General features: G+C 41.5%; 1 protein-coding gene across 1 annotated transcript in view; it reads left to right on the top strand.

Annotated features, from left to right (window-relative positions):
- The first annotated feature begins 474 nt into the window (after nt 1–474).
- cntn1a (contactin 1a) overlaps nt 475–22,963 on the top strand; it is a 61,752-nt gene continuing 39,263 nt past the window's right edge. The window contains exon 1 of the mRNA XM_063479331.1: nt 475–609. The gene's annotated coding sequence lies outside the window, so the exon portion shown is untranslated. The remainder of the gene's footprint in view (nt 610–22,963) is intronic.

Here is a 22,963-nt window from a genome sequence, read left to right as displayed (position 1 = left end):
TTATTACACATGCATTTATATCTGGGACAGACTCCAAGGAGAGAAAATCAGAGTTAAAAGAGTAGTGAGTATTGAACTGAGGCAAACGCTTAGCAGTCAAAAATTACTTCAAATGGGCTTCATTTGCTTATGTCTGCTGGATGTCAGAATATGCTGCTGATTTTTAATATGTACTATTTCATTTACTTTTTTTTTTAAAGGACAAAAAGGGAAAACATATCTCAAGAAGATATATAAATCATGTTCTCCATCATTTAAATCAAGAAGAGATCTAAAACTTCCCAGTAGGCGACAGAATAAATTATTTTAATACAGCCCCTTTATCATTTTATGTTAAATAATAAATAAAGAAAAACTTCATGGGTTGCTCTGATCTGAAAGTGGTCTGGGCTTCACTGCGGGGTCCACTGTGGTCATGTGGAACGAGCAGGTCTAGCGCCCCCCTAAGTCAGCAGCCATAACCCTTCTTTCAGTCCACAGGGACAGGACCGCGGCTCCATCAGTTTCTTTCCCTGATCTTGAGCGCCCGGCGATGCGGTGCTGAGCAGGTGTGAGCATCCTGAAGGACAAGACGGACGGACGGACGGACGCAGTTGCCCGCTACGCAAGGTAAGGACGAGGAGAGCGCTGAGCAGACAGCGTGAGAACTGATTTTTTAACATTATTTCAGAAGAAGCCGGGTGCAGCTTTTTTTTTGACAGCTGGGAAATCAGCGTTGTTTACAACGGGCAAGTGGGATGCGCGGATGAGATTGAGCTCATTCAGCCGCCCGCAATGCAGAAATATGTAACGATTTGGACGCGAAAAAGACAAAAAAACAAAAAGAATTTAGGATTTTTTTGCATGTAGATCCAGACAGATAACGTGATCAATATGATCGCGGCGTGCGTGGCGGGGATGCTGCTTTTTTAGCATCTGTACATCCTGACCTCCCAAAACACACTAGATGGTGGGTTCGTGATGTGTTTTCCCCTTTTTTGCGCATCTGTTTTGAAGTAATAAGTCCGAACATATAAGTCAAGATAAATGAAAACACGCCAGAGGCCATATCCTGGTAGCGCTGCACATACCGATGATGATTCAAACTACTGGCTCCCTCGCAGCCAAGAAATTAAGAAGAAGCATCCGTAAACACTTTGATCTGGGGTGGGAGTATAACCCACGTCCCGGTTTCAGCACCACGATTGATTGAGACTAATGGCTCGGCTACTGTACGTCATCTTTACCAGCAGACTGAGCCGTAACGCTTCGTAATGGCCCATTGCAGGGTCTTTCTGTCAGGTGCTGGAGACGGTGTCATGGGCGCGTCCTGACTCACAAGACTAGGTTTTAGTGAAGAGGAACTGCTTATGCTATGTTGGTAAACTCAGGGTTAGAGACTCAACAGGGGCTTTTGGGACATTTATAAAGAGACTTCCAACATGTAGCCTGAAGAATAATAATTAAAAAAATACATAAAATGTGTATAAAATTGCACTCATTGGGGACATAGTCCAATTATGTATTTAAAAAATCCCAGATATGATGATTCATGACATACATTGGTATTCTGCATATGTATGGGGCTCACCACGGATTGGAGAATATTATAGCAGCAGTGGCTCAAGTCTGGCAAAAAATAACTGACATCGTTAAGACTGCCTGATCTATGTCTCCATGACTACTGAATAACTTAATGTCTTGGCTTTTACACTGCTATAGTATTCATTACGATGCTAAAGAGTGGCCCCAATGAACTGCTTTAAGTGGCGGTCAGGGCAAAAGATATTTTAAGCAGCCGCAACTTTGCATTATGTGGTTCACAGTGTATTTACTTGAGGTATTTTCAGGTTATTTGCTGAGGTTTAAAAATCCTCTCTGTGAATAGGCTAGATATTTCTGGCCCAGATTTTCATTCTGACTTTGTTTACACCATTCATTGCAAGTGAAGGATTGTTCACTGTGTGTGTCCTGGCTGAATCAGAGCTCTAATGTGGCACAAAATGTCACAGGGATTCCATTGGCGCCTGTCAGGTGGAGAGCTTTATGAATCTTGTAAGCTTGCTGCTGTTAATGCATCCTGTGCTACCCCGTGGACACCCCGAGGACAGACACTCTCCTCCAAGTGAATGAATTTACTCTTCACAGAAGTAGGCTATCCTTGTGTGTGCAAAGTAGCATCTTGCGTTTTATCCCCTGGCTCCACAGCAAAATGTCTCTGTTCTGAATTTTGAAATAAGCTGTTCTCTGCCAGCACACTGGCCCAGCATACCACAGTATGCTGTAAGATGTCCCTGGTTTTTGATGCGTGTCGGCATCACAGGACAGGCTCGGCCTCCATTAGTGTCACAGTCAAATAACTCAACATAAACATGCACTTACAGTATTTCTGCTTTGGTTTGAAGCATCAGTCACATGTATCTGCAATGTATTGATGTAGACAGGTGAACCTCACCTGAGGCAGAAGATAGAGCTGGCCTGAACGTGAACTTTCCCATCTAGACTTTGCTTCACTCAACATCTAACTTGTGAATATGAGAATGAGAGAGAGAAATGGTCTTTTCTTATCTGGGATTTAGCCTTTTTTTTCTTTTTTCTTTTTTACTTCAGACATATTATGAGACTTTTATATGAAAACAAAGCACAAAGAGATTTTTGGTTCATTCCCCTTGTCCTTAAAACGCTACTCGCGTGATATGAGCATCAAAAAGAACCTTGGATGTTTTCCATCTAAGATTTGAGAGTCCTTTTAGGAGATTAGATTGTTTCCAGATGTCCTTCCAAGCCTTGCGCTACAAATTCCTGGACCCGAGCATTAGCCTAACTGAAGAACATAGATTTGACCTTTGATTTTCACAAAAACTCTCTAAACTGATTGGCAACAATAGCATTTGGCAGCAGTAGGACAAATTTGTTAGATGCTGTTTGTTCTCTCACATTGAGTGCTGTGTCAGCTACGCTGAAGGGAATACATCTTGTAGACTTGTCTCATTGTAAGGGTGAATGTGCTACCAGAGGATGCAGCGGCACAAGACAGCCCATGACGTTGAACACTGCAAGGAACACGCGCACAAACGCCGCTCTTTCTTGCTGTCTTTACTGTAAGAGTGCTTCTCTGTGTCCTGCTGACAAAACGTGAAATGCTGTCGTCTTGATGCTTTCCATAGATTGCTCAGCAGTTTACACACCATCAATCAATAGCGAGCTTCACTAATGGTACGGTGGTGAGGCAGAGAGACATGACGTCTTCTGTGCTTGCCTGGAGACAGACCTCTCTGTTCATAGTTGAGAACTAGAATGGGCTTCAGTATCCATCTGCCATCCTTGGCTATCTGAATACAGTTTTCACTAGGCATGATTCTGCCAGTGTGTGCTGCACCCTGCTCTCTGCATGCTTTTTATCATATAGATCCTATATAGAAAGACAGCACTACCAAGAACTCATAAGCATAGTGGATATTTGCACACCACGTGTTGCTAACCCATCTAATTTGTGCAATTCTATAAAGCTAATGCAAGTGTAATTCTATTCAGCTGCACTTACAGTGTTGTAATGGGATGATACTTATTTATTTTGTAGACCCAATAGGGAGATATAAGAGCCATGCAGGTTAGAAGTGAAGCCAAATCACAAATCACGTTGGTTTTGCTGGTTTTGTCTTCTCAGATGTAAGAAGTTAGTGTTTCTTTTGTCAGATGTGATATCCAGTGTTGGGAAGGTTACGTTTAAAATGTATTCCATTACAGAATACTGAATACATGCCCCAAAATGTATTCTGTAACATATTCCGTTACGTTACTCAATGAGAATAACGTATTCTGAATACTTTGGATTACTTAATATATTATCATGCTGTTTACAACTACGTGAATGTACTATTGCTGTGATTTATTACTGTTACTGAAGGTCCGCGGCTCCGAACCGTAGTAAAGGGACCTCTGGCTAATACGGTGGGTTCCGTGTCGGGCTGGTAGCTGAAAACTAGCTTTACTTTGTTGTCTGGGTCAACTTTGCTTGCCAGAGACAGAGAGAGGCGTTGAAAGGCTGCTCCAACGGAACTTATTTTTTCCGGAGGAAAACACGAACACAGTGTACAGTTGAGTCTTAATAGCTTACTTACAAATGGGCTCGTCAGGCACTCTTCTTGGCTGCAGTGGTTATTATTATATTTACATGCTTCCAGCTCCCGTTTTTGCTCCGTGACAGCTCGGACTTTTCCTTTCTCTCCCTCCCTCGCTCACAGACACATAACGTGTATGGCAGTCCATTCTCGCTGCAGCACGGACTACACTGCCCATGAGGCTACATTCTTTAGGGCCATGCCTGTAGCATTCTGCCTTTTAGCTTAGCACAACAACAACAACAAAAAAGCACTCTCTCACCCAGGAAACACGCAGAGAGAGAGCGTCACCCTGTAACCATGGCAACCGTAACGCTGCCGCCTGGAACAACAGAACATAGCTGTCAAACAAAACCCAAACAGTCCTGACCCGCGACAATATGAAACAGGAAAGTACCGCCGTGTAATCCATTTATTTCACCAAAGTAACTGTATTCTGAATACCACCTTTTTAAACGGTAACTGTAACGGAATACAGTTACTCATATTTTGTATTCTAAATAGGTAACGGCGGTACATGTATTCCGTTACTCCCCAACACTGGTGATATCAAATTGAATGCCAGTGTGTGGTGTCTAACACCTTAGTCCAAAATCTTCAGTTGGGTCCTGTTTACTGAGAAGGCCAAAGCATATCATTATAGACTGTATATAAATATGGATACAGGGCTCTTAAAGGCAAATCTGCATTCTTTTTAATGTCCAACCGGTGGCGAATCCCCTGGTAGCAGAAATCAGAGTGTAAAAGTCTCAGAAAAAGACTAGATTTATTTTGACCTCAGTAAAATAAATAAATGAATTTATGGTTTAACTCACTAGTTACAAGCCTTATTTAATACAACAAGCCACTATCATATGATCATGCATTGTTCTCTCAATCAGATCCAACCCTTGCCCATTACAGTTTGATTCAGAAAACCAATATTGCAGTTATCAAAACACTTAGCTCAAGGTTTCAAAGCAGGAATCCACAAACCAGTGGGTGACTATGGCCACAGCCATATTTCATAAATACTTCACCCATTTGATTCACATGCATTATTTTTATATATAGTATCATGCCCTTTGGTGGAGGCATCTCATTGTCCAAAAGCCATTTCCCTCCAAGACAGATATGTCATTGATCAGGTCAGCTTGTGAGATTTGCAGTAAACCTTTTCTCTAAGGTGACAAGCGAACCCAATCCATGCTAGCAAAAGACCCCACAGAGAAATACAGAGCCACAGAAACCCCTTGCTATAGGAGTCCAGAGTTTAGGCCTTTTCTTTCATTGGTGTGTTTAGTCTTACAGCACTCATTTATAGCTCATTTACTTACAGCACTACTGTTACTCCTGTGAATCTGATGATAATAATGCTCCAGGAGGCTAATTTCTAATTCCAAGCCAATGCTGCCTATGAACAATTAATCATCTACACTGGATTTAGCTTGTATGATTTTTAAAATGTGACTGACTCTCTAGAAAGATATGATTTGCATCTGGCATGTCTACTTCATGATTTTAAAAAAAAGAGGCTACAACCTGCATGAACAGCCTTCTGTTGGTTTACACAAACGCGGAACAATGCTAAAGATAAAAATAGATTTATTTGATATCACCTGCTAAATGACATGTCTATTTATAGCATTGAAGATCCCGGTGAAGGACAAAGATAGGAAAACAAAAAAGAAATGACTTAGTTTAAAGTTTATTTATTTTTTTACCCTTTGTATAGCTGTTCTTCTTCGTGTAATCTATGTGACTCTGCTAAGTGCTGAGTTGGCTCATGTGGTTCTTCTGGTTTGTTTTGCAAATGCAGACTGGAGTGGTTTAGTTCTAAAGATATAAAAATAAGCTACCCTCAAGATATGTATATATGGAAAAATAGATTAGTTATCTTCTTCTAATCTGTGTGAGTCTGCATAAAGTGGCAAGCTTCTTTAGTGACGCATGGTTCTTCCTGTTTATCTGTCTGCCCAAAGTGACGTGTCACTGGTGGACAGATAAACATTATCTTAATTTTCATTAAGATAATGCAGACCAGACAAGCAGGTAGCATCAGTTATCTCCCCCTGCCGCTCAAAAAGGGTGGATATCGATCAGTGTTATCAAAGTGTTATCACACGCATACAGGATGAGTAGAAGAAGAAGAGCCATCTTTAGCTTTTTGGGGTAAGTTAAGAGAGTAATTTAGATCAAATAAAAAAAATAAAGATGAAAAAACATTTATAAAATTTAGAACTGGGAAATGGTATTGCTAATTTTGCACTTTGGATCTTCAAACATTTAGTTCTAGAACATCTGTACCTCATAAAATATATATTTTTCAGCAAGTCGATGATCTTGGCGACATTTAAGAGGAGTTTAAATCTGTAATTAGGTTAAATCTGACAAGATTTCATTTCTTTTCTCTGATGTTTCACTTGGTTTTCTCTGAGATATTTTTAGGCTTTATAATCAAAGTAAATCTTATGGGATTTATCCAGTCAATTAGAGCAAGATTAAAAATGTGCGCTCCTGTGAACAGGAATTTTCTTTTAGGTTATTTCTGATAATATTTGTCTTCCTTCATTATGGTGCCAGCCCTAAACATTGTTTGTTTCCTCATTAGCAGAGCAACCCTCATCTATCTTGATGATATTTCATTTATGCAGTAATATGAAGAGTTTATTAAATAGTTCATTACAGCTCAGTTCTTTTCAGCTTGTATTTAAGTGTTTAGTATTTAATAATGATAAAGAGTTTAAGCTACCACTTTGCAAGGTTACCAAGTCCAGAGGACAGTTTTCCCTAATTGAGTAGTCAATTTCAGACCTCTCTTTGTGACTGGGTCTTAATTATACCACTTTTTAAAGTCTCAGATTGCCCCCTTTTCCATTTAGCTAAGCAGAAATATTATGTTACACGCAGTGGACTCACTTCCCACGTGGGAGCCTAGAGCCATCTGTTTTTGCACCTTTGTAGGTGTAGTCAGATACTTTGTTTACAGGGCTGCTGAGAAGCTGTGCAGGCAAACAACTCGGTGCTCTATTTCGGTCCTGTATGAGATGACTTTCGATTGCAATTTGAAAATCAGCAGAGTGTGTCTGATGTATTTACTGGGATTTCTAACCAGAGGGTTACAATGAAAATCTTGTTTACAAGGAAATTCCCAATCTGTTGAGATTTTAATTTATGTCACTGTGTTACAAAGCATGTTAATAAATTACAAATTGTAAGGAATCAGAAGCATTTTGTGAAGAAGAAAGGATGAATGTCTTTTGGCACAGAGCAGAGATGTTTTGCATGTTTAAAACCTTGAAAAAAAATCATCTTTTTTTGCCAGCATGTATACACTACATATAACTAGGTTACATTTCTCCCATAATCTGCACATAAAATCTAGCATTTAGCATTATTTTTGGAGGAACTGAATTTAACCCTTATCGTTTTCCACAGGTTGACTGCTTTGGGCTGTTACACTTACAGTTTGCTAACAAGTTTTTATCAACTTGAAAAAGGGGAGCTTTATACCCCTGTGCGCGCACAGATTGCTGCATCTTTCTAGTACGCTTGAAGTCCACTTGGATGCATGCATAGCTGGTGCCCTTGTGGTGTAGTGGGATGAACAAATCAGTGTGATCACAACAAATTGGAGGTTATGGGGGTGAAAGCTCAGTGCCTCACGTGTACTCTTCGATGAAGATATTTTTACCACTCTGGCCAAAGTGGATCCTCGGGTACTCACCGATGCAAAAAGTATAACCCTAGCTTCACCCCGTCTCTGCTCTTTCATGCTCCGTGCTTCACTCCAACTCTCTCACTCACAAACAAGGTGAACTAGACTCATACACACTCAGGGGAACAGCAGATCACAGGAGAGAAACTAGCACAAATGTAAATGCCTGGAGTACTCCCAGACTGAGCTGAAATAAAATGAGCGCACATAGATTAAGTAAATAATTGAAACATTTAATTTTTTTAGCTGCTTGGTGGAGCAGGAGGAAGGGTTCTTGGAAAACACTGAAGCTATTTAATCAGTGTTCATTATGAGCGTGTGAAAGTTAAACTTTAATTGCTTGCATTGTTATGTTATAGCGCTGAGGATAAAGAAGTTGGTGGACTGAACGCCCCCTATTAAGTATGAAAGTGTCTTTTTCGGTGGGGCCTAGCTGCTCTTGGGGCCTTTGAGCAAGGCCTGTTGCTATGGTGCTGCGAGCATGTGTGGAGGACAAGAACTCAAATTCATCTGCATGCTAGTTCAGCCTGAAAGGCTTCCAAGCATGACTACACTCTTCTCCATATAGCACTGCCTTTCATGTATACTATATGCTGTTTTTCATGCTAGCTGACTAAAAGCTGCCTCAAGGTGATGATGCATGCACTGTTGCCTTGACAGCATACTAAACCGGAGCTATGAAAGCTATGGAAAAACAGTGGCCTGTTGGAGATGACAGAATGAGAGGGTCAGTGAAGATTTTTGCATTAACCCAAAGTGTCCTTGGTAAGATGTATCTTAGTTCTTTAGCTTATTGGGCCCTAAACTTCGGGATGAGGGATTGTAGAAGTGTAAGTAATAGAAGGCTAATAGCAGAAAGAGCCCCAAGGGAAAGGCTTCCTGGTACGTGGCCCGAATACTGAAGAAGTTGATCTCTCAGGAAGCCTAATTATACGTTTAGGGGCACCCTGTTTTTCCCCTTTCTGGACAGCTGGACAGCTAAATTGTTTGTGGATCAATAGTTTAGCTTCCTATTGGCTACACAGAGTGAGTGAAGTGCATTTAAACCTAAGAAATCCCATTACCCTTGACAGAGATGGGAGGTATAGCACTAGAAGCCTCAGCAAGTGCTACTGCATTGTCCATTATTCAATCTGTTCTGTTTGTTTACCTGCTCTTTTTATTGCTTAGACTACTCATACTAATGTTACACATATGATCTGTGGCTTTCTATTTCCATTTTCACTGCTATTAAATTTAATTTGTAAGTTTTGGTCAAATTATACATGCAGTCATGGACATGAATGTCATGGTAGTTGTGGTGGTTTTTAGTGTTTTGTTTCGAGTTGATTTCAAATGATTGTACAGGAGACATCTTTAATGGCTTTAAAAAAAATAAGACTTTGGTGCACACGTTTGAAATTATTTTTGCGTTTTCTCTAATTCACATAGGATTAAAAGTGTAATTACAGAGCCAAAAGTGAACCTCGGCCCTCAATATTAGGTTAAATGTACATTTGCTCCAGACTTGCTCCAGTCTGAGTCAGATAACGGCAAATTGCAATTGCTTAGAAATGCCCAACTGAGCTTCTGGAATGGACGTCTCAAAGCCTCAACTGACCTTAGCCCTAATGGAAATTTGTGGACTTAAAAGTAGAGTTGATCTCCAAAAAAACACAACTAATTTAATTGAATTCTACCAATTCTGCCAAGAAGAGTGTTCAAATATGCAACCAGAATTATGCTAGAAGGTTGTTGATGGATACCAAAAGCATCTGGTCGAGGTGCAAGTTGCTAATGGACATTCAACCCAATATTAGTGGTGCAATATGTCAAGCCAAACAAGTCAAAGAAGTCCAGAAGAATCCAGAAGGCCCACAAACTGCCATAACAATCATGCCTATGATGAGTGTATGTAAAGCTCTGACTCGAGTTGTATGTCCATTAGGTTATATTTCTTAAATTATGCACCATGCTACGTATGTTTAAAATCACTCACTGGATGCGGTAATTGCCTCTCATAGAGAGCTCTTCACTAAGAGGATCGATTAAAAGTTATAATGCAGTGTTGTGTTCCCTTTCAGGCCTTCTGGCTGTATATTACTGTTACTTATTTTTACCGGAGCTTGTCTGTATTGATTTAACACTTTAGAATTGTTTTGAAAGCCTGTTGTTATTCACTCCTTCTCTTAAGCAATGTAAATGGCAGAAGGAGAAAAAGGCAGTGAGTGAAGGGCTGCTGAAGGCATTATGAGAAACAGAACAAAACATTTGGAGCTCTACCTTCATTCCTCAGATCAGTGTAACCGCAGATAAAAGCTGTAGCTGTCGCGGGCTGTGGCACGCCACTGTCCTCTTCTGGCTCCTTTGCTTTGCTGCCCTGTGGTTGTATTTTACTGGTGCTAGTTCCTATGTCCTCGGCTGGATCTCTGCATGAAGAGCCCATTGATGTGAGCAGCATTAGCATTCGGTGTAGGTGAGACTGACAAACAGGTCAGTTTTCCATTTCACACTAACAGACCTGGTTTCTCTGGATCCTCTCAAAGGGTCTCAAATCAGCCCCCTTGCTGCATAGCTAATGAGTGTGAATAAAAGCAGTCAAAGAATGCTTATATAGTCTTTCCTAGCCCAAGGAGTGTACTCTTTGTATAAGTCTTTGCCGTGCCAGCTGACACATCAGGGCCGCACTATTTCACTGGCTCGACATTGTCACATTTGGCTCACAAACTCACAAGGTGATGTAACAACCTGCGTCATGTTTTCTCATAGCACTAATGGTACAATACAGCAGCAGTAATAGCTTCCGACAAACTACTCTAAAATGTCCCTGAACAAAAGTTGTTCTTTTAAGTTGGCATATCATTATTCAGATCTGAAAACCAGCGTTCTGGGGAATGTGTCTGACTTATGCGTGCAACTTCTGCACTAATTATCCTCCACATCCTTTTCCTTGGCTGAGTTTGTAGCTGCAGGAGCTTCTGTTGCAATCTGCTAATTCATGCTGCTGACACTATTCTCACATTTTCCTTAGCAACAGCAAATTGCCCCCAAGAATAAGTGGCCAATATTGCCCCGTGAAGAATAACACATGCCTTCTCGGTGTTCTCGGCCTCTCTTTTAATTGTCATGAGTCAGACTAGTGCTCGCTAAGACATCCAAGTGAGAGTGGTTGAGAGAGAAAAGGAAAAAAGAGAGACAGAGAAGGGGCAGTCAGCTTTTAATTAAAGATATGTTATTCTACTTTTGCTCATTTCAGCCTTGCTGTAATGGAATTTAAATGAACAATAAACAGGTGAAGATACAGCTAATTATTGTCTGTCTAGACAGAGGAAGGTTCCGGCAAAATATTTCTCACATCATGAGCGAAAATAAGTTGTACATCATACACAGCGTCGCAGTTCACTAGGGCACTGCAGAGGACAGCTTCCATACTGTACGTGATGGGCCTCATGGTGAAATGTGTCAGTAGAATAGCACAGAATAGTGTCACAGGCTGGATTATTCATGAGGACGATGTAATGGCAGTGTGTGGAGGGAAGGGCACCCAGAGGTGAATCTGACTGGGAGAAAGACAGCTGAATCCCCCCCTGTTTTTTTTTTTTTTTTGGGGGGGGGGGGGGGGGGGGTGGTGCTCTTTTCACATGTGCCCCACACCACAGTTCCTATACTCTGACTCTTATCTACAACACACAGCTCCACTCATGCTGCACATACAGGGCCACAGTGTGTGGAGGACAGACAGAGTGAAGAGTGCAGTGTCACAGTAAGAAAGCACACAATCCTGTACACACAGCCACAAAAAAAACCCCATTGTGTCCACAAAGGATAGAAAGATGAGGAGTTGGACTTCTGTTTAACTCCCTTGCAATAGAGGATAACAAGACAAGCTAAAACACTGGTGTCCTATATGACTGAGGCGGGAGGGGGGTCGGGGGGGGGGGGGGGGGGGGGGGGGGGGGTAGTGTTGAAGTGAGCAATCAATTTTGTTTCCATGTCAAACTAATATGATCAGTACTCTTCTGCTGAATAAACTGTTATGAGTAATTATGGATTATATAAATATCAGTAGTTAAAAAAAAGCTGAATAAATGCTAAGTTAGTCCACGTGAGTCTTAAGAAATATGCTACCACACAGGAATGGATAAAGCCCAGCAACATGTAGGTGTGCAGAAATGCAAGGGAGTCAAACAAAGCATTTGTTTGAAGCGTCATATAGTCTTTTAACCTAGTTTAGAGGGTTTTTTGCAGCTACTTGAGGGAAAGCCAGCTTGATTGGAAATGCTGTATCTGTAGCTGCGTGGGTTGTCTGAGCCTTATCTTTAATAGCAGTTGGACTGTGCACAAACAGCTTTGTACTTGGGAAGAGATGATTTCCTTATGTAAAGTGATAATCTGGTGATCTGAACGCCAGAGAGCTCCCACACATCTGCACCTACTCGTGCTGACATAGCCAACTAGTGTCATGGTGTACCAATTTTGGGTTTGAGGATTTTAGTCCACGCTGCAGAAATATACCTTTTGTGGTCTGACATTGATCTAAGCGCTTATTCTTTTTGCTGCATCTCTCTCTTTCTTTCTCTGTCTCTTTGGGGTTTTTTTTGGTCTTTTTTTGTAAGTGGGCACCTGTTCTGTGTTGTGAGCCATGATCACATGGTGTTACTTGGCCAAAGAGGCACCAAATGACTCAGGTCTTTGCCCAGACTGTTCTCATTGTCAGTCAGCACACACGTTGCTTTCCAACAGGCCATCTGACTGTGGCCATGTGCTCAACAGTAAACACAAGTGAACGGGTATGTTTACAGTTCCGGACGTGAACGTGTGGGCTGTATGATGGCGGATGGTCTGCAAGCATTGTATGTCTTAGTTGTCAAATTCAGATTTCTAGCAATTTGAATAAGGGTTCATGCTGACTGTTTTTTGCAGCTTTTTCAAGGAGTGGGTGCTCGAGTGCCAAGTCACAGGGGTGTATTATTGCACACACAAATGCACCCATTGAGAGAGACCGTAGAGCCTGCAGTGGCAAAAGTCGTGAGGGAAGACTTCCTGATGAGTAGGCATGAATATCCATGCCGCTGCTTAAAAGCATTGGCACAGGCCAATACAGTAAATGGAAGTCAAGGGAATAATAAAGCCAGCTTTGTCTTGTCTACTTTGAACTCTGGAGGAGGTGTCTGGGCCTCTTGTTTGAGCTGAAATGCTTTTGGAGAAATTTCAGAAAGGGAAATCTCTAATCTTAAGAAAATCCTTTCATCAGATAAATGCGGTGTCGTACAAGAAAGCATATTTTATGGGTATCTCATTTCCTCATTCACTTTTTAATGACTTATTTATCAGCAAGATCGCAGGGTGTTTACATTTCTACCCAACTTGGCATTATGATGTTTCATTTGGGATTCATGGAGTGTGAGCTGGTTTAATGAATCGTTAAGCGGTAAGTCACCAAAGTAAACAACTCAGCATGTGTCTTTTACACCAGAGATCTTGTTAGGCCTGAGTGTGTGCTCTCCCCAACCTCTTTTTGTGGTCCAGACAAACAGGCACCAGTGCTGTTCAGAAAGCGAGTGCCAAGAGATTTGTTTCTTACTTTTTCAATTTCTGGAATAATCTGTCATCCATCCACATCCGCCTTGGAGAGAAATATGGAAATAGGCAATATTAGAAGTAAACAAATCTCTGCAGGTCCTGGTGACTTAAAGCTGCAAATTGTTCTGCGCTGCCCTTGGCAAATGGGCTCCTTTTGCATCAAAGCTACAGTAGCAGTGGGAGCCACAATGGGTTCAACAAATTAAATTATCATTCCCAACGCTTGAGCACGTCCACACTCGGCATGAATTTGTTGCCCCTGTCTGCCTTTCCTGTTTTCATTTATTCTTCTGCAGTCTTTATGTGGCTGTGGGGTTTGGCATAAGAATATGGGTGAAGCTGTGGCTATAGGTTTCCCTACAGGGATATATTCTGCAGAGATTATAAAAAATATAAAAAATATTTAAAAAGTGTAAATGTGCTCATCCTGAATTCTTCAACAACCCACCACTGACTGGGAAGGACTTGACTATATATGTGGCATTTGTATTAACTGATTGCTTTCCAAAATACATGGGTCATGATGTATTGAAAACATAATTGTAGTAGTACATTAAATATAGCTTGTACTTTATTATCACAATATTACTACACTGTAATATTGTGATAATAAAACCAATATAAACCCACTAGGGAATTTTTCTTAATGGCACATGGGGTATAATGCAGACAGAGGGCTTCTCATAATTGGTCAGTGAGTAAGAGACAAACTGTATATTACACTAATGCACAGTAAACTGTGCATTGCTGTTCAGTAAACTGAAGAGGGGGACCATTTCACATAGTCTTTTTGAGAGAACTAGCAAGACCCACTCTGATTTTAGATAAAGACGATGACTATGACTTTCCCGTTGTCAGTAAGTCCCTGCTATATGAGGCATCTAGATTCTGGCAAGACTTGTGAGATCACGATCATCCAATAATCCATCTTGTCAGGCTGGTGGGTTTAGATCAATCAGCATGCTGTGAGAACTGACACAGCAATAAGCGCTTCACTCCACTGCTAAATCATTTCACTGTGTTGCTGAGGGACATGAATTCACTGTGGCTAATTCATGGGCACAAATAATAATTTTTAATTTGCTTGTCTTGAACACGCAGGAATGAGCTTGAAAAAAGTCATTTTTGTCCAAAAGTAAACACCCCCCCCCCCCCCCCCCCCCCCCCCCCACCAGCTTTACTTACTGCAGAAATGGAGAATAACGCAATTGTTACAACTCACAGGGATAAGCTTTAGATCTCAGTGAGAAACAGTAAAACCAGAAATACTAATAGAAGCACAGGAAGAAATAAATAGTTCTAATCATGCTAATTCTGGTGTCAATGGGTTTTAGGAGTGATGCTAAGGTATGAGTAGTGAATCAATACTGGGAGGCTGATCCACTGTCTTTGATTCATCAGAGCTATTCTGACAAACATCGATTGAGCTCCTGTTGGTTTCTGTTTCCCAGGCATTACTCCGAGTATTAAAATGAGTGTGAATTGATTTATAAATGCCAGTGATTGGCTGGTGTCTCACACACCTATCCGCAAAGGCATCGCTTTATCTTTTGCAGTAAGAAGCACCTGCCTTGCTGGCAGCAGTCACTGACTCACATTGAGCCTCAATAGTCATTTTGGCCTTGTGTGCTTGACAGGTATATTTTTGTCTGACATTTCATAATAACTTTTGCCGGTTGTGAAAAGGTCCACTTAAGTATTGAGGTGAGGGATCATTGGAGTCTTCAGCAAACTTGCACTTAAGCATACTACACATTCACACACGTCCACCCACGCACTCAATCGCTCAGTTTTGATTGTCTGAGGTTCTCCTTCAAAGCTGAAGAAAAATACAGAAATTAAGCTGTGTATAGAGAAGAGGACTCTTTGGTCTGACTCTGTATCAAACTTCTGCAACCCAAGGTGAAGATAACAGCCATCGCACACACATTAGAAAAGTCTCTGCTAATAGCCCCACTTCAAAACTCCTCTGCTCAGATCTCACCTGCAGCTTGTTCACACAGTCTTCTGAGCAGATGAGAATACTGAACACAGAATAGCCTAAAATCGAGAGGCTGGTTGTGAATAGAAAAAGGAGGAGTGATCTGGTGATGCTGTTTTCTGTGAGTCGGGTTAATGCTTTGGTGTACAGTTATTATTCTCGTTAGAGGCTGTCCACTTGCCTATTCTGCTGTTGTGGCAGAGATTAGAGTCGTTTCTCTTTGACCATTTCTGCACTGAGGGAGGCGGGGAGAGAAAGATAGAGAAGGAGTTTCAAGCTGACAGAACACTTGGCAGCATAAACATGGGACCTGTGTTCTGTGCTATGACCTTGTTTGCTGACGTGTCAGACCTGTTTTTCCACTCCAGAAAAAATGCTCATATCTTAGGGCTTCGATTGCCACAAGGCAATGGGAGTACTCGTTTTGGTACTATTCGCTTGGCTTCTCTGGGTCTCTGTGTTGTTGTAAGGATGTTTGTGCATGAGAGTAAAAGCCAGGATTGTTATTAGAGACGCTACTAAATGGGCTCCCCCGCTCTCATGAATACTGCTGGTCTAAATATAGATTTACATAACAATAACAGCAAAATATCACTGTTACAATCACAAAAAGGTTTCTTCCCGTTAAAAGAAAGTTTTTCCTTTCTACTGTCACCACATGCTTGCTTTAGAGGGTCATCTGATTGTTGAGGTTTTTCTTTCTAATGCATATGTTTCCTCTTATAATATAAAGTAAGTTGAGGCAACTGTTGTTGTGATTTTGTGCTATATTAATATTAATAATTGAAACTGAAAGTATTGCATTCACTGTTTTGTTTTATAAAGGCTCATTTTGGCTCAGTTTGAATCCTGATACATTAAGTAATTTGTGTCACACTAAAAAGCTAATTACACTGGAGTTAATGTGCATGTTGTTTTCACATTGCAGCTAAATTGAATATTCAGTTAAGTGGTAAATAACAAACAGCTAATATGGTAAAAATGTATCTAATGTCAACATTACTGGTTTCAGATGTTACATTGCTAAGTCTGTTATGATATTAATTTCAATTAAATAAATGACTGTCATTTTTGTAGCATTTTGGAGTTATTGTATGAAGGAACAGCAGGTACAGTAACCTCACGGCTGACTTGAACCAAAGGTGTAGCCTTTTTTTTTTCTTTTTTTTTTTTTGCCTGTCCCGTTTGGCTCTTTTGCCATCAGAATTGTTGTCTAAAGGCGAAGAAAGATGCCCAACGGATTTACTTTACCAAATTGACCATCCCAGCCTTGCCGTAATGGTCCATTTGATTCACCTTTTATTATTTATTTTATTTTCATTTGCTGAATCCGGGACAGACTTGATTGGGGGAAAGAAAGGGGAGAAAGAAAGAGGGAAAGAAAAACAGCTGAGAAGAGGGACGGGGAAAATGGGCAAAAAAACAAAAACCAACAAAATAAGCAGACAAAAAATACATATATCGATCACCTGGATCACCTGTTGAGAAAGAAAAAAGAAAACAAGCAGAAGAAAAGGAGAGCAACATAATAAACAACATCACAATGATATATGGGAATATGACAGTAAATACTAAATATTAAACATTATTGTGCAGCACGTAAGATCGACAGCGCACAGTGTGCTTTGAGGTAGGAGCCAAAAAGGGTGTAGTTTGTGTGTGTGAGCACCTGTGTGTACACCTGTGAGCATGGACGCGCTTGTTTTTTTTTAAAAGGTTCCTTCATGTAATGATCTGCTAGAGGGTGTGGGGGGCCACTGCCCCGTCCTCCAGGGCATGAAGCAGGTATGGAGGAGATCAAAACTCCAGACATCCAGAGGCCCCCAGAACACAAGAGACCAAGGAAGACCAACAGAGGGGCAGCCGCGCCACTATCCCAGAAAGAGCTGAGGAGAGTCCCAGATGAGGGGTCACTCAGCAGCCGCGGAGCAGAAGCCAGGGGGGGTTGCAGTGACGTGCCCGTGAGCTCCGCCGGCAGCCAGCTGTGCCTGAGTGACCGAGCTCCAGGCCGAGAGGCCGAGGGCACCCCACCTCCGAAGTGGCCCGAGCGAGCCCCAGGCTCCAGGCCCCGATAAGCAGCCGCCAAGGAGTGAGCCGGTGTGTACCCGGGCGCCCATCCCCGGACACAAAGAACCGCCAACGCACCAATGTCCGAGGGCGTCCGCCACCGGCAGGGGAAGTGGTGGGGGGAGATAGGCCTCCAAACCTTGGAGGGCCTGAGATGTCCCCAGAGAGGTGGCGTCTGATACCCAACCTGACATATAGACACAGACATACAGGCACACTCAAATACAAACATCCATTCCCACCCTCATGCTCTCATAAACAATTACTCCACACTCAACCAACGTGAAGACAGACATAAAGAGACGCTGTACACACAATCACACTCCCCAAGCGTACTCTAAGAACCGGGTCTAGGTACCCTTGCCCCTGGAGGGGGAAACTGCACCCAGACCCAGGTGGTGTTACCCTTTTCCCTGCGGTGGGGAGAAGCAGACCGCCCTGACTCCACAGCAGCAGGGAGGCCCCACATTCCAGACCCCAGTCGGACGGCCAGCTCCTCCTCCTAGCCCCCCCGCTCCAGCAGGCCGCAGAGAACGGGGGTGTGAGAAGACTCCAAACCTCCCTCCACCCGCTCATATGTAGTGTTGATGTAGCCAAAGGTGTAGCCAACTGGCCACTTAACTGCAACGTCAGCTGGTTAAAAATCACATTTTAGCCCATTTTCTCCGTTTATTGTGTCCCAGATTTTTTTTTATTTGGAATATATATAGTAAGAAAGAATCTGAATTTGAATAAGAAGTGTTATAGGTATGTATTTATCTAAGGTTAGTTAGATAACCTTTGATAACTTTATCTAAGTTATCAAAGCGTATCCGTTGAACACCTCTTCACATTATAGTTCAAACCAAGTTTCTGGCCTTGTTATATAACAGTATTTATGTATAATAAAACTTAATCCTATATGACTACTTTATCTTAAAAGGGCTTCTCTTATGAATTCAAATATACACAGTGTACTGCTGATGTTATTGCTGTTGTTATACAAATAAACAACATTCACTCTATTAGAAAGATGCTGTATGAAAATAAGCTACCATGTCATTTCTTTTCATTTATGTCCGTCTAACTTTTCCTTCATGTGACACCCAAAGTTTATCACATCTGCTCGAAAAGTTATTTTCCAGGCATATTTCTTTCTGTCTCCTTGCATTTAGCCACCCACGTTGCATTGTATGCATTTTGCTCAGTGAGCATGAAAATTGCTCCATTTAATGAAGCCCTACTATGCTTTCTCAAGATTCAACACTTCTTGGAGTACCAAGAACAACTCGCCAACCCTTCCTCGAAGGAGGTGGTGCAGGAAGAGAACAACAGATTTAGATTTCTGATTTGCCCTACATATTGTTATATTATAATGCTGCAGGGCGTGACTGACTGCATGTCCAGTCCTAAAAAGAACAGTATTGTGCTTGTGACATACATCAGTCACTTGAATGCCACTGTTGACCTATATATGAAGGCCTGGGTCAAAGGAGAGACAGGCTGGCCAGAGCACAGAGGAGATATCTTGTTTAATGAACCTTAATGTGGCATGCGTCAGACCATGGCACACAAATATAGCCAAGAGGAAGACACAATTTTTGCGCTACTTTGGTGAAAACTGAGCAAAAACAGTTTTGTGTCTTGCATTGTTTCTGATTGTATATTCCAGACCAATGCCCTGTGGATGAAATTGACATAGTAGAGGTTAGAGGCTCTCTGCTTTCTCTACTATGACTTTCTCTTTCTCACTGTTGCTCTCTCTCTTGCCCAGTCTTGCTTTTAACATCTGTTTTTCAGACATAAGAACTCATTTATATCCCCCCCCCCCCCAACACACACACACACACCACCCAACTGACAATGCTTAATTCAAAGCCAGTGAATCCACTTACTAATTGGATTCATGTACATTTTGACAGTAGAAGACAGAAAAACATGGACCAGCTCCCCAAAGGGGGAAGGGGACTGATGCAGAAAATTTAGTGCAACTCTAAGTCCTATTATCTATGCCTTGATGACTCCTCTGGTGCAATAATCAATACAGGCTGACTGGCACCAGGGACACAGGGTCCACTACAGGAAGAGGATATCTCCAAACCATCCATTATGGATGAGAGAAGAAGTGAAGGGATGGAGAAAACAGGAGATGATAGATGTGGATAGGGCTAAAGGAGAGGGAGAAGAATATGGAAAACAGGATGAGGAAGCAGGAAAAAGAGAAAGTAAACAACATGAGGAAGGGCTCATCCAGAGTGGGTGAGTGGATGAGGCATAAGGTGGAGATTGCAGCCACTGAATGTGCCTTGGCTTTTTTCTGTTTATTTTTTTATTTCTTTGCTGCACTTGCTCCCTCCGTGTGGCTGGTTCATGCTGTTCTTCCAGTGTGACTGTAAAGTTTATGTCCAGCTGTGGGAATGGACGCAGCCCTCACAGGTATCAAAATTAAATTGTCTTCTTCCCTCCCTCCCACAGCATGGCGCCACCTTTGCAGCAAACATTTTGTTTGTAACAACTGTTTTTTCTTCCCCCCTCACAGCTGCATCCTTCCCCGTGGTACATGCTCTAGTCTTCCTCCTCTTTCTTCCTTGTTGTGGTAATTTTGTCCTTCTTGCTGTGGCTGCCGTACCTTCTGGCCACACACACCAATATCAGCCTGAAATATCACTGCAAAAACACTCCACAAACAGCCCCTCCCCTGCCGCATCCTCCTCCTTTTCCACTGTGATGTGAGGTCACAGCTGGGGAGCCCTTTGATTTGACAGCTCAGTGTTTATGTGATAATACATTTGTGTATGCGATGGAGGGGGCTTCTGCGCTGCTGAGTGCCTGTGATAGAAGGGGTCCAGGATGCCATGACAGCGGTTGCTAGCCAGCGCTAGCAGTTTATCCTCAGGCATACTGTAGCAGGGATATATACAGCCAGCTTCACTGCTGCCAACTCAAGCTAACAGGACTGTACCTGCAAGCGTGGTGGGTTCTCTGTGCGCCTCAGAGCTGTGCGCTCTAGAACAGAGGTGGGTGGCAGAGTAGGCTCAGTGTTTGGTTTGTGTGTATACTGTGTGGTGGAGCCAGTGGAGTGCTTAGAGTTAGGAAGTTTTGCTGGCTTTTTTATTTAGATTTTTATTTAGATTTTTATTTTTTTGCTTATTGCAACTTATGTTTGTATGAGTGTTTGTGTGTGTGTGTGAGAGAGAGCATGTAGCACTGCTGAGCTCTGCTGGCTCTGGGATTCTGTCCTCTGCAGAGGGAATAGCTCATTATCTGCCTCTCAGAATGAAGCATCCTACCTAACACTGCAGTGCTGCACACTGAAAGGATAAACCTATTGAAGCGTTGTATGTGTGCGTGTGTGCATGTGTATGTGTGGGACTGTACAGGAGTTTGTAAGTTGGTATAAGGAAAGTGGTTGTGTATCCAGCACCCACAGTGTCTGTGTCCTTTTCTACACACTGTCTCCTTCTTTTGTATATTTATATTTGTTAGTTCAGCATAGACGATTTTCTGGGGCTTGTCTTATTTACATTTCTTACTTAAGGCATTACTTTACTTATGTATCTTTGAGCTAATATTACAATAAATATTCATTGCTTCATTTCTTTTTTATTGTGTGTGTATGACTGTTACATAGCATTATATGAAACATGCTTGATATATTCATATCAAGGCTATATCTTTGATATGCTGGGTCTTGGTATGCCTATTAAAGCAATAGCCACCTCAAAATATGTATTGTATATGTATTTTGCTCTCAATGTGCATTGTTCTAAACACATTATTGTATTTAAACAAAGTTCTAACTGCTTCACAGCTGATGGTCCCGTGGTAAGAGTCCACCATCTGGCTCAATTTCCGCACCTTTTATGGCACACCTGCATGTGCATATGGTTTTCTAATCACTGGTTTAAGGTAGTACAGTAGAAATCTTTTCAAGCAGCCAAACAAACTTAATTTTCACTTCAGCAAATTTCTATGGAAAAATCTGCCAAATAGGTGCATCGAATTGCAGCTCAAGGTGAAATTGCTTTCATTTTCCGTTTATACGCACCCCATTAAAAACATCAGAAACCCATTTCTGTTTTTCAGTTGTTTTTTGCTATGCTGTAGTTAAATGAGGGCAGGAATAACATGATTTCATTCACTGGTCCGGATTTAACAATATTTCTGTCAAAATCTGACTTCTGAGGTTGCTTCCTGATTGGTTATCAGGCTGCTGCTGAAAATGATTCAAACTACATAAATACATAATCCTGATGGTGTAAATTTGTAGTGTTTTTGGGTGTAGGATTATAGATTAGGTTCTCTTAGATATGTTAACCTTTAGAGTTAGGAGCCCCCTCGCCACACATCTTGAGTGTGTCAACCGTTTGCTGTAACATTTCGTCAGCTGTGCAGAAGTGAAAATGTATCAGGGTGCCGTACTTCAAACTACTCTTCATCGTGGCTGTTTAGAAAGACACCTTTCATTTCCAGACAGACTTCAAAACTAGTTCTGAGATGCCATAACTCAGCTCATAAAGTCCCAGTCTAATAATAATAATAATAATAATAATAATAATATCACTTCTACCTCTTCTTAAAGTCAATAAAGAGTTCTTTTACTGATGGCATGAAGTTGGCTTTAATGTTAGTTGTAAGGTCTTGGGGTTGTTACAGCTTCACCTTGATCACAAACTACGCCACCGTCGAACTAAAACATAACATAAAATTCAATGAAATAGCGAGACGAGTGAAATAAAGACATGAAATGATCTATATAACATACAAACATACCTCGCTGGCTGACCCATGCATTGAGGCAGAAATGAGCACTTTACAGATACTTTTAAGAAACAACTTTCTCTGAATTAAATTGGCTTCTCTTGCTTCAACTTGCCATGCTCACGCATCAACATGGACGTTCATCTCCCTCAGGTGCACCAGTGGAACCAACATGCAGTACAATAGTTCCTACAAGAGAATTTTCACAATAAATGACCTAATGGCATATAAAATATGCATAGTGAAAAACAAAATACATTAACTGAAAGTAAGGCAGTAAAAAAAAAAAAATAATAATAATAATAATACTTATTTCATTTTCTATCAAGCAATTAGAGTAATCCAACTCTCCACCTGACAAACAAAAGCAAAAAGCTCTTGCAACAAGAGCTGAACATCTTTTCCAAGGAACCTTACTTACCTAAACTCTCAATACTACTCACATTAACATGCACACAAAAGCTCTTTTGGGCAGAGTGGGCCCAAGTAGTCTCTTCTCCTAAGTCAAAACCTGGGCAGTTCATTGTGCTTCTGTTCTCTTTGAATGACTCTAAGTATTAAAAGGCTTTTAAGGAGGAACCATATCTGAGTAATCAGGAGTAATTTACTTTGGCTTCAATTTAAGCATTTGAGAGACTGTAGTAATGCCTGTTCTTATATCCATAAAGCACGAACAGCAGCAGTGGAACTCTGTTACCATTATCTTAGTTTAATATACCAAATCTCAGTCTGTCTCTCCCATGAACTCCTCCTACACAGTCAGGAGTTGAGCAACCAGACTTGGCAAACTGTTACATCTTAGTCTCATGGAGGGTC

Source organism: Pelmatolapia mariae, linkage group LG7 (genome assembly GCF_036321145.2).
Source record: "Pelmatolapia mariae isolate MD_Pm_ZW linkage group LG7, Pm_UMD_F_2, whole genome shotgun sequence".
NCBI classification, from domain to species: Eukaryota; Metazoa; Chordata; class Actinopteri; order Cichliformes; family Cichlidae; genus Pelmatolapia; species Pelmatolapia mariae.
This window is presented reverse-complemented; position numbering and strand designations above follow the sequence as displayed.